The sequence below is a fragment of the Leiobunum rupestre genome, chromosome 1, assembly GCF_980474605.1.
Source record: "Leiobunum rupestre chromosome 1, qqLeiRupe1.1.hap1, whole genome shotgun sequence".
Lineage (NCBI taxonomy): Eukaryota > Metazoa > Arthropoda > Arachnida > Opiliones > Sclerosomatidae > Leiobunum > Leiobunum rupestre.
In genome coordinates, this window is record NC_143384.1 from 1,868,807 (window position 1) to 1,880,948 (window position 12,142).

Sequence of the window (12,142 nt, forward strand, 5' to 3'; positions counted from 1 at the left end):
CTGGTGGCGACCATAAGGGATTCACCAAGCAGGGTCGTTCTTTCTAAGTAGAAAAAATATATCGTGGTCATATGTTTTACATGAAAATAAGTTTATTTTTCTGTTCCTAAATAACAAAATAGCATCAGTTTGACACTCATCGATTGATCTTATTGATAGAGCCAATGTTACGAAAAGGGAAGTTCCTATAAACAGGAAATTCGTTCTAGCTTCTTGCCTACAAAAACGAATTCAGTGTTTAAAATAGACAATTTTTAGTTCCGATTGAATAATGCAACACTAAACTTAGCAAGTAAGATTTATATTTACTTTTCAAAGCATTCCATTTTTCAATAAGTAAGACGCGTTACTGACGAAAAGCTTTCAATAACCATATTTTAATAAAATTGACAATTTTGTTTAATTAGTATTTTTAAAGAACCATTTGTAGCATTTGCTTAATGCCTAAATTTCTGTTAACTTGGCTCTGAAATCTCAGGTAGCATAACATGACAGTTATAGAGTCCAGAAATAGCTCGCTGAAAGTTACCAGTCTTTAGACATGTTACGATTTATATAGTCATTGGAGAAAAAAACTGTCTGTAAAAAAATTGCGTTGGAAAATAAGGAAGTGGCATACTTATGGCTTTTATGTTTTTTATGCTATGCTTGACATAAGTGTGGCACGAAACGGAATAAAAACGTCTAGGTCTGACTGTTCCGAAATTATTACTTACTGTTTAAAGATTTAGCATTACCAAAGGTTTACACACAATGTCAGTTTTATGGTGAACAGATTCCCTCTGTGTGTCAGTTCCCTATCTTTCGGATTTTGAATCTTTCGGGTATTTCTGAATAATCATGGAATCGGGAAACAGATTTCCACATTTCTTATTGAGGTGCGGTTGCACTGCTTGAAAATTTGGAATTATTTCTGCGCGGAGTTCTCTCTGCACTAATTGAAGGGGTTTTCCCTCGAGTTTATCCTTTCCCTAAAAATTAATTCAGTTTAACGGTGGTAGGGAGCTGTTGGCAGCGTGGAAAGAATGGCTCGCAATCACCCTCAACGTATTGTGACCCGGCCATCTGATTTAAAGGAATTAAAAGTCGCTAGTTGACTTGGGTGTGTTAGTCCTGCTTGTTACATATTCCGACTTTCATAGTTCCCGCCTTACCTTTCATATCTCCCGCCTTAAAGTATAATTATTATAATAATAATTAGCTAGGCTTATACCCTAGTCTTTGTATAAAAAAACTAAAACCAAATAAAGCCAGATGTTATTTTTGTATACACTTTCACATTATTAATTTACTTAAGAAAGATAACATAAATACGAAACATGGTGTCAGAAGTTACTATGTGAGAATGGAAACTGGTATTGTACTTTAAATACAGGGTGTTACGGATAAGTGTACCGAAACTTTTATAATGTGTTCTATGGGTCAATACGAGTTGAAAATGTCGAATAAACCATGGTCCTAAAATGTACCGTTTAGTAGATACAAGCTTTCAAAATTTGACCTAAAAAACCCCGAAATTCACGCAAATGTGAAATCCTTATTATGCCGTGATCAAAATTGTTGTCTTAAAATGATCGGTTGTTTTTAGAGATAAAGTGATAAAAGGATCGCCGAATATCAAAAGATCATTATAATATCGTCCGGAAGTATGCACCCCCAGATTGTGAATTTACGAAGAAGCTTTAAAAACAAGACTTGTAATAATTTTCGACGCTTAACTGTAACCTAGTCGTGTTTGATAGTACAAAAACCAGCAGCACATAATTAATGGTATGTTTTTATTTATCAAAACAGAACAATTATTGACATTGTTACACGCACCGTTCACATTATTTACAAGAGTTGTTCGAAATGCCCACCTTGAACTCTAATGCACAAACGACAACCCTGTACAAATGATTGACGAACGTTTTCCCAGATGTCTGGTGTGTTTCGAATAGTCTCACATACGAAAAGAGACTCCTTGGGTTTGGGAGCAGAGACATTCCGTTTCTTTTGAGGTAGTCAAGAACCTAGCATGTACAGTCCCGGTTCTTCGATACTAGAATGTTGAAGACAGCGAGTTTGGATGAGGTGCTACTCTGCTTCAGAACTGGACAGCCCGTTGCCTTTGCTTCCAAGTCGCTAACAGACACTGAGCGCAGAAACGCTCAGATAGAGAAAGAGTGTCTGGCAATTGTATTCGCCTGTCAGCGATTTTATCAATACCTGTGTGGTAGATACAAAATCACGGTGGAAATAGACCATAAACCATTATAAATTTTTTGGAAGAAACCACTACTGACAGCACCAAAACGATTACAAAGCATGCTACTTAAACTTCAAAATTTTCATATCTCAGTCTGCTACAAAAAGGGCTCGGAGATGTACATTGCTGAGTGCCTCTCCAGAGTTCCTTAACCCTTGGATAAATCATTCAGCACTCAAAATGACTACCTCATATTTCACCTCGACTATTTTGAGAATATCAATCACGAAGACCACTTACGTGTCTCCGTTGCCCAACACGTGCTGATAAGAACCTACAAGCTACGTGTTATTATTGACGTATCAAGCTCGAGTTACTCCAAGTTTATTTTAAACCTGGTGGCAAAATGTTAAATCAGGTGACCATCTGAAAAAAAGGAACCTTTATACTCCCTCTGCTGTATAACTCCAACGCGTTCTTTATGGAAGACCCCATCAATTTCCTTTATTCCCTTCACAATCAGCGATTATCAGCGCCGCAGGTGTGAAAAGCCATGGGAGGCAGCGGACAATATTGGAACCCTCGGAGGGCGACAGAAATACAAGAGGTTATATTCCCTTTAAATCTGATTTCAAAACACAGGAACGCTGTGCTTCCACCTACCTTTTCTGTCGTCAGAGCCCTGAGAAATTGATTTGTCGGATAGAACAAAAATTATTAATTTTCAGAATTGACGACGCCACTCGAATTATAATTAAAATGAAATTATTGATCTCACAATCTGATAAAAGACAGGTTAAGCCACCCTCTTGAGAACGTGAACGGGTGTACTTGTAGGGGATAAGTTTGCATATAATAAAGATACGTCTACACTGCTACAAGTTTTTTCTACACGCTTTCAAGGTTGGACTTATTCTGTATAATAATAATTCTTTCACTAAGCTAATAATATTTTTGCAGGTAAAGTCTCGACGATTTTGTTACCTTAGAGCAAGTCTAAAAACCCCTATTTGTGAAAAAACAGTTTTAAGTTCGAAATCTAGCATAATAACAATGATAATCTAATAATGAAAATTGATAAAAATAGAGTGAAAATATATATTGAAAATTTTATACAGAGCCACCTTAATTTAAAAACACTCAAGGATTATTATTTTGAATTTCTTTCAACTGTCACGTATCTCGACTTACTTGACTTTTGCTCTCAGGTAGCGAAAAATAAAAAATAAAAACAAGCAAACAAAAGAAAAGAATTAAAATTTTGAATAAAACAAAATGATTTTAACATTAAAATTTAAAATATTTAAATAAAAACAAAAATTTATAATAAAACAAAACAAAACCGAATTTAAAACCATCGAATGATTAGCAAATAAATTCAAAATATTTTAATAAGAACTAACGCACTAAAAGAATATTTAAATTCATTAGCGTAAAAGGTTAAAAGAAAAAATAAATCCCGAATTTACCTTCGCATTTATTTACACTGCAGGAGATTGTTTGGTTGAGTCGATTTTGAGCGTTGCTGGCGAGCTCCTTCCCCCTTAAATAATTAAATCAGATCGGTGTCTCATTGGTTCTCTACAACTGACACGATGACCCCCCCCTCTCGTGCTTTGGGGTCAGAGGCGTAGTGAGGGGGGGCAGGGGGGCATACGCTCCGGGCACCGACGGTCAGGGGGGTGCCAAAAAGGCGCTTAAAGTATTAAAGCGGATATTGGAAACTGGAAAATTTTTAATATATCAATTCAATTGTAATATATATATATATATGTTATTGATAATGATTAGGTTTCGTTTAAAAACAAGGAATTTTATGGTAGAAATCGACCATATTTCTATTTACGCCAAGCGGTGAAAAGGGGTAAACTCATCGGGGGACAATGGAGTTTTTGTGCGGGTCTAATAGATTCAGAGGGCTCTGACCGACTCTCACCGATTATTGAGTAGTCTCTGATCGTAGATTGTTAAAATGGCGGCGTAGTTACACTCGACGTTTGTTTTGACAGTTTTTTCGACTGCTTCCATTACGAATTTTTGTCGTACGATAAAGATAAGTTATTTATTTTATTTTTTTATACTTGCACTTTACTTGGAATAAGATTCTAGGGTGAAATTCGATTTCTATCGTTTTCCACCCAAGGTATTTTCCTTAAGCCTAGGCAAATATTGCATGAACTATAGGGTTATTTAAGCTTGGATTAATAATAGGACTACAATTATAAGGCCAAAACTATTCGCTCGCTTTGGGAGGAAAAGAGTACACCTTTTACCCCATACTACCAACTTCTTCCATACAATAACAGCCAAACTGTATTTTGAAGCTGCTCGCTATTTCCTAAAAAATTATCCAAAACTAGCGAATAGTTTTCGCCTATTATAAAACCCTTTTTGTCTTATTAAAAATTGCAAACTTAGATTTTTTTAAACTTAACTGTTTTTGGCTTAAGATCGTTTAATATTTAAGTTTAAAGTATTTTGCAATGTTGCAGAATGGTGAAAGTATGCTGTGTGGTAGGATGTCATCGCGACACCAGGAAACAGTCCACAAAATCATTAAATTTCTTTCAGATTCCAACTGATGAAGGTGTTAGAATGAAATGGGCAGAAGCGTGATAATGTAGCCACCCCTGTAGCACAATGCCTCCGAAAACGAGTCGGTTAGGGGTCGAACAGTCGTTTTGGAGTCGCAGTCGGCATTTCGACTCTTAGCCGACGATATGATTTTTTTTGAAAAATGTAGTCGAGATTGCGACTATTAAAAGTACTACGAAACAGAATACTGATTAGAGTCGGAAAATTAACGATTATTTAATTTTTAGAAAGATTCCGAAATTAAGTCGGCAAAACCGACTGTTTCAAATTGTTCAAGAAATGCAGTCGGCCTTGAGTCGGTTACGTAGTTTATGACGTCCGTTTTTTTATACAGGGTCTTTTTTTTTGCTCGGAAAAGTGTTTTTTTTCAAAAACTATTTATAGTACCGATTTCAAATTTGGAAGGTCAATTCTCTATACCGGGGGACATCAGTTTGAGAAATTTGAGCGTTTTCGGTAATGTTTTTCACCAATTTTGAAAAATTATTTTTCGACCGCTAGGTGCGAGATAAAAAATTTCTATTATAAAGTTGTAGGCCGTCATCGAAAACCCTTAAAAATTGTTCACTCGACGAAAAACAACTTATTTATCAGTGAAAATTCGAGCTTGAAAAATTTACAAGTTGGTGAAGCCAAATTACGATTGTTTGAAACGATAATTGAAAAGGGAACAAGTCTAATACAAACGTAGTAGAGTTTTCACACTTGAAAAAATTTACACGTTTGGTTTTTAAATGCAGATATTTTATTCACATAAATTTTTACAAAACATTTTCAATAATATCACCATTGGCTGCAACACAGGTTTGTGCGCGGACAATTAAGTTCTCAAACGCTTTCTCTACCATTTCTGGTGTGACGTCTCGGCAAGCACTGGTTATTCGTCTAATGAGTTCCTCCCTAGTTTCAATGGGCGTGGCGTATACCTTTGCTTCAACGAATCCCCAGAGAAAATAATCCAGCGGTGTTAGGTCAGGTGACCTTGCTGGCCAATGCACTGGACCATTTCTCCCTATCCACCTTTCAGGAAACTCGTTGTTGAGGTGCTCAGTTACTTGCCGGGAAAAATGCGGAGGGGCGCCATCTTGCTGAAACCACAACTGACGTCTTTCAGCCAATGGAAGGTCGTCGATTGCGTCACTCAGTTCGTTCTGTAGAAAATGTAAATACCTTTGGCCGTTGAGGTTCGTCGGCAGGAAAAAGGGACCAATCAAACGGTTTCCAACAAGTCCAACCCAAACATTGACCCGTTCAAATTGAACCTGGTGATGATATTCAAAACCCCAATGTGGGTTGATGTCAGACCAAAGATGGCTGTTTTGATGATTAAAGGGCCCATCTCTAGAAAATGACGGTTCGTCGGAGAACAAAACATGGCGCAAAAATCGTCTATCTTCTTGGACAGCATTTAGTAACCAGTTGCTAAATTCATAACGTCTTTGATGGTCTCCGTCAATTAGTCCTTGGTGGAGCGTAGCTCTGTATGGGTGATAGCGATTCTTACGAAGAATTTTCCACACACGATTTGCAGAACAACCCAAATCAGCAGCGGCGTTAGCGCAACTGTGACGAGGATATGCCACAAAGTACGCGAGTACATTGTTCTCGAAGTCTAAATCCGGTTGACCCAATCCGCGAAACCTAGGTTGAAAGTGACCAAATTGATTGAAATCGTGAATTGCTCGTCTTACTGTATTTACAGATGGTGCTCCATTTGGATGTCTTTCTGCGAAGATTTCAGTCACTCTTCTAAGGTTTTGCGCTGCTTCTCCATAGTAAATGGCAACTATCTCGGTACGCTCAGCTACTGAATAACGAGGCATTGTTGAAATATTATCAAACACTGATAATTATCTCCCAAAGTTTTCCTTTAAATACCCAGTGCATGTTTAGGATTGACCTATAGCCTCGTGTTTTTTTAAATCCGGTCGTTTTTTTAACCAAAGTTTCAACTGGATTAGGTAATTCGGTTTCAATTATCGTTTCAAACAATCGTAATTTGACTTCACCAACTTGTAAAGTTTTCAAGCTCGAATTTTCACTGATAAATAAATTGTTTTTCGTCGAGTGAACAATTTTTAAGGGTTTTCGATGACGGCCTACAACTTTATAATAGAAATTTTTTATCTCGCACCTAGTGGTCGAAAAATAATTTTTCAAAATTGGTGAAAAACATTACCGAAAACGCTCAAATTTCTCAAACTGATGTCCCCCGGTATAGAGAATTGACCTTCCAAATTTGAAATCGGTACTATAAATAGTTTTTGAAAAAAAACACTTTTCCGAGCAAAAAAAAAGACCCTGTATAGTACAACTTCCAATATACTAGTGATTCGACTATCCATTTTTTAGCCGGCAAAAATACCCATTTAAATTTTCCCGGAAATCATGCAGAGTCATCTAAATAAAATATTTTGAACGATAGTCTTAAATGCATTTAACTTCATATGAAACTTAAAAAATGTGTTAAGTATTTATGATAATTATAATAATCTCTTTTTATTTAAACCGTTTAAATTTAAAAAAAATTGCGACAACCATGCCACCTACAGTGACGCTAAGTCATGATTTTTATCGTAACCAAAAACAGAAGTGCATGTTCGGATCGGCGGATGGGATTCATTTTGGTTAGTGTTTGATAATTTATTGTGGTTTGTCGTATATAAAGAAGAATTCTTAAAGTTTCCGTGATTTTAGTTGTCATAAACCGCTACCTAGCCGGAAGAAAACTTGAAAGGAAGAAAAAGAAGGGTAATTTTTATTAAAATTATAAAATTTAAGTAGTTCTACGTTAGCTAAGGCTTAGTTATGGCGGGAAAGCGAAAGGCTTACAAGGCTATAGATGACATTTTCTCTAGACAAAAAAGAAGAATAACAAATGAGTTTATCAATAATGCTTTGCAGGATAATATTGCGGTTGGAACGAATGCTAATGAGTGTCAAGCTGGCCCTTGCCAGTTCCATGACAGTGATAGACAAAATGGACCGAGACGGATGAAGAGCGGAGAGACTTTAAAAAAACTGTTTAATATATTTGTTTGATACTCACTAGTCATACTGTTCAAAAAACCTTAAGATTTTTTCAATTTATATCTGATAAATTAATCAGAAATAATCTTTCAACATATTTTTATAACAAGTTGTAAACACAATCATACCTTGTGTAATTGTGATAATGTTTTAGTTAATTGTACTACAATTTAAAATAAATCAAAGTGAATTATTTCTTCTCAGCTTACCCTATTTTAGGGCTTAAACCAGGTAGTCTGGAAAAAAACTGTCAACTTTGGAAAATTGCAGAAATGTTTGGTAACTGTTTCCAGACTTCACTACCTGAAGTTTCAGATAAATAAATACTTCAAATAGAGTATAATTAAATTTTTGTCAAAACATTTTATTACAAAAATAAACAACTTTTTAGTATAAAAATTCTGTATCATTCTTGAATTGGTATTGGAGAAGAGGGGGGAAAGTTATAATGACCGACTCTGAATAGGCCAACAAAAAGGTGTCGGTTAATAGGACTATTTTTAGGTAATTAACTAGACTTAAGGATGTCGGTAGGCCACACTTTCGGCGGTCGGCAAAAAGCACACTATAAACAGTCGGCCGACTGCAATTCAGGTAGGACATTTCGACTGTTTTTCCAGGAGACTCCCGACCTTGAATCGGAGTTGACAGCTCGACACTTAACCGACTATGCGACTCTGCCTAGTCGACGTCGGCCCGACTGTTTTGTGCTACAGGGGCATACATCAAATGGTGTTTTGCACAATAGAAATTTTATTAAAAAGCTAATGTGGTAGAGAGATATTTAAAAAAATTTGAGAAATCAGAATTTCAGTTTCGACTGTTCTTCTATTTTCAAATATTGTGATAATGAATCAAAATAAAATAATTAGTTTTACAAATGTATATTTACTTTAATATTAACTTTACAGAGGTGCACTATTACAATGAAAAATTCCTCCATAGGAGTTAATTATCTCGTTGGACCACATTTAACATTCGCTATCTCATCAAGCACTTCTTTAGTTTCACCCTCCTAGCCAGTGTATGATTCGGAGGCTGCCTCGGGCAATAAAAATTGGTAGAATGCACAAAATTGTTCATAGGATGGAAATCAAGTATAAAATGTTATTGTATTATCGCTGCATAGAAATTTATTTATTTGCCTCAGTTTGAAAAACCAATTGGTACTTGGAAGTTGCCAGTGATATAGTACTATAGTCAGATCCAATACTACTTAAGGGCATATGGGGAATCAATAATTGGTTCTTTAGCTTGTGAGATGGGATTTTCCAAGTCCTTGATAGAAAATGTTTAATGATCAACACTACTGCCTGTTTGTAAAATATACTTATCGGTCATGCTAGTATACACATAAGAATGTTCTTTCAAAGCTTTGCTGTAGTGTTCAGCTGCCAGAGAATAAGCGTGGTCTGAATATTGCTCAGTTTCAGTATTTTCAGTTGACAAGGGAAATATCGGTAGTGTAGCATGGTGTTTCAGAATGGGTATCTTTCCAACACCAAATGGTCTCAAACACGAGTTTTCTTCAAAATGTATCAAACTATTTCTTAGTTCTTTATATCATAAGACTGATTTTAACAGCTTTTGCCCATTTCATCCTAACATCATCATCACTTAGAAACTGAAATACATTTTATAATTTTGTTACACAGCATACTTTAACTATTCAGCAAAATATCTTAAGATTTAAATATTTCAATGATCTTAAGCCCAAAACAGCTTACCCCTGTAGCATTTTAGAGTCGGGCCGACGTCGGCTAGTGTCTTAAAACAGAAAGGTCGGCCTACTGACGGGCCACCCCACTCTGAAAGGTTGAAATGTCCTAGTAGAAAAGTAGTCGGCCGACCGTCGATCGACAAAAAACTTCGACTCACTTCCGATGTACGTCCTACTCAGAAAGGACTATGGACCGACTCAGAAAGGACTATGGGCCGACTCAGAAAGGACTATGGGCCGACTCAGAAAAGACTATGGGCCGACTCAGAAAGGACTATGGGCCGACTCAGAAAGGACTATGGGCCGACTCAGAAATGACTATGGGCCGACTCAGAAATGACTATGGGCCGACTCAGAAAGGATTATGGGCCGACTCAGAAAGGACTATGGGCCGACTCAGAAAGGATTATGGGCCGACTCAGAAAGGACTATGGGCCGACTCAGAAATGATTATGGGCCGACTCAGAAATGATTATGGGCCGACTCAGAAATGACTATGGCCCGACCCAGAAATGACTATGGCCCGACCCAGAAATGACTATGGGCCGACTCAAAAATGACTATGGGCCGACTCAATAATGACTATGGGCTGACTCAGAAATTACTATGGGCCGTCTCAGAAATGACTATGGGCCGACTCAGAAAGGACTATGGGCCGACTCAGAAATGACTATGGGCCGTCTCAGAAATGGCTATGGGCCGTCTCAGAAATGACTATGGGCCGACTCAGAAATGACTATGGGCCGACTCAGAAATGACTATGGGCCGTCACAGAAATGACTATGGGCCGACTCAGAAATGACTATGGCCCGACCCAGAAATGAGTATGGGCCGACTCAGAAATGACTATGGGCCGACTCAAAAATGACTATGGGCCGACTCAATAATGACTATGGGCCGACTCAGAAATTACTATGGGCCGTCTCAGAAATGACTATGGGCCGACTCAGAAAGGACTATGGGCCGACTCAGAAAGGACTATGGGCCGACTCAGAAAGGACTATGGGCCGACTCAGAAAGGACTATGGGCCGACTCAGAAATGACTATGGGCCGTCTCAGAGATGACTATGGGCCGACTCAGAAATGACTATGGGCCGTCACAGAAATGACTATGGGCCGACTCAGAAATGACTATGAGCCGACTTCACAAAGGCATATTTCCGACTCGGAAACGACGTTGGGCTAACTTCATATACATACAATTCCGACTGTGAAACGACGTTGTGCCGACGTCAAATTAAATCGCACTTCGGAGATCCTACTTAATACCAATTTGATGCCTTAACAGTAATTTAGCTGAGATTGAATGGATAATAATTTTCAATAAAAATGAGCTATTTATAATAATAGAACTAATCCAAACAATATACAAGACTGAAAATCTTTTGGCGAAGTAAATAGAATTAATATAGTAGTGATATAGAAAAGAAACATTTTAATTAAGCTTCTAGATTTTAATACGTAAAAACAATTACAATTTAAATTCTTTTAACAAATATCATTATCTTTTTATGTTGTAGTGTATTTTATATGTTATTTATAAAAAACATGACCTTGTAATTTCCAAGGCCTAACAGCTCATGCAAAACATTGTTCACAAAGCTATAATTAATTGATATAGATATTATTTATATTGATATATTATTGAAAAACTTACTTTATTAGTTTAGATTTAATGTATTTCTAGAGATTTCAATGATTTTTCCATTAATTTTTAATAGAAAATTAAGCGCACAAGTCAACAATTACACCTCTCATCTCAAGCGAGTTCGCCAATAAACTTCTAACATGCTGCTAGTCCGGAAATGGCGCTGCGAAAGTATTAACTGGCGCGTGCTTTTGAATTTTTTTAAACTATGAAGTGTTTGAAAAACGTTTGTGCTCGTATCAATAGGCCTATTTATTAATACATTTTAAATTTTTTAATCTATTTAGAGTATAATTAATCAATATCAATAAAAATCAGGAATTAATATTTTGAAATAATATCGTAAATCGCAAACCCCTGTAACACATGAAGTCGGTTTAGAGCAAAGACTATATACGCTTCGCTTACTAGACAGGCGTCGCCATACAAAAACCTGTTAACACTTTCGAAACACGGGAGAGGCCTTTGACCAGCCGTTAGAGGCGCCTCTAGTAGCACTCTGAAGCGCGGGGAAAATTTTGACCAGTGTCTGCTATCGTATGCAAGTTGAGCCATTGAACACGCCAGTCTATTTATATATAGTCTTTGGTTTAGAGTCGGGGTACGTTCGAAAAGTCGGTTTATAGCATTGAGTTGGGAATAAATAGACCAATTTCGTTCCATAAGGAGACTTTATCAACTTTATCGTTCTACCGTCGGGGCATCTGTCGCTTTTTTTTGGCAACTATTGCAATTGAATTTTTTCGCGAATCTGATGCGAAATTGAAATCTAAGATTTCTCGTAACAAACAAACCTTTGAAGTTGTTTAAAAATAATTTTATTCTATCAACACGATTATTTTTAACTCAAGTTACGGTGAATTACCTAATAATTATTTATTCTTAGCCATATAACTTTACAAAATATAGATGGCGCTACCGCCTAATTATAAAGATGAAGTTCGTACAGTCTTATCAGAT